The following is a 1,125-nucleotide window of genomic DNA, read 5'->3' as shown; positions in this document are numbered from 1 at the left end:
ATGCTAACCTTGAATCAAGAGGTGAAGCTGGGAGAGTCACTCGACGGACCACTCGATCGACCACTCAACCGAGTGGCGGTTCGAGCAGCCGGTCGAGCCAGGTGCCGCGTCCAAGGAGAGAGCTAGTTGAGGAAGATCTTGAGAGGACCTAAAGTGAGGAGGAAAGAGAGCCTACTCTCAATGAGTTTATGAGGAGACACAAGGCCAAGGGGAAGAGGCCAGCTGTTGAAGTTGAGCAAGAGGAGAGTGATGAGAGTGAGGAAGAAAGTGAAGAAGAAGAATTGATGGATGATGGAGAAGCTGAGTCTTGTGGGCTGTCAAAGAGGCAGCTTTATGATGCTTTCATGAGGATGAAGTTCCTGGGAACTAGATATCCTCACAAGGAGACCATGGAGAAGTTTGCTATTGATGAGGATGTGGAATATCTCTTTGAGAAGAGCAATCTCAGCAAGTTTATGGGGCTTTGCATGGAGGGCTACAAAGAGGAGAGTTGTGAGTTCCTTGCCACTGTCAAGCTGCATACATATGCAAGGAAAGACCCTGAGGTTGGAGCTGGCCACATTTCCTTCACTATCAAAGGAAAGAAGCATGAGCATTCAATGAAAAAGATAGCAAATGTGTTTGGTTTTGAGGTTGGGAGCAATAAGAGTTTGATGGTTCCAAGAGAAGAGTTGTATGCTGTGTGGGAAACCATTGGAGACAACAAGCTCTACTCATCCTCCAACTCCAAGAGCTCAAGGATAAGGAGCCCAGTCCTAAGGTACTTCCACAAGGCTCTTGCCAACACCTTCTTTGCAAGGAAGGAAACTGGGAACATCAATGAGGGAGAGTTAAAGATGATTGATTTGGCTCTTAATGGAGTGATCTTTCAAGCAAGGAATGGTGCCATCATTCTTGGGAGCACAGTGGAGACTGATCTAGGAATGGTGCTCATTGACCATATGATTCAATTGAGAAGTTGGGTAGGAAAGTTGGAGAACAAAGGGTCAAGAGGAGCACTTACCATTGGAGGCATCATCACTCCAATCCTTCAAGCTGCTAAAGTTCCACTTAGAGGAGAAAGTGTCTCACCAAGATGGATTGACTCAAGCTACCTCACTTCTACTCTCATCCTAGCCAAGGAGA

The sequence above is a fragment of the Camelina sativa genome, chromosome 2 (assembly GCF_000633955.1).
Source record: "Camelina sativa cultivar DH55 chromosome 2, Cs, whole genome shotgun sequence".
In the NCBI taxonomy this organism is placed as follows: Eukaryota; Viridiplantae; Streptophyta; class Magnoliopsida; order Brassicales; family Brassicaceae; genus Camelina; species Camelina sativa.
The sequence above is the reverse complement of the archived record's forward strand: the minus strand, read 5'-3'. Positions refer to the sequence as shown.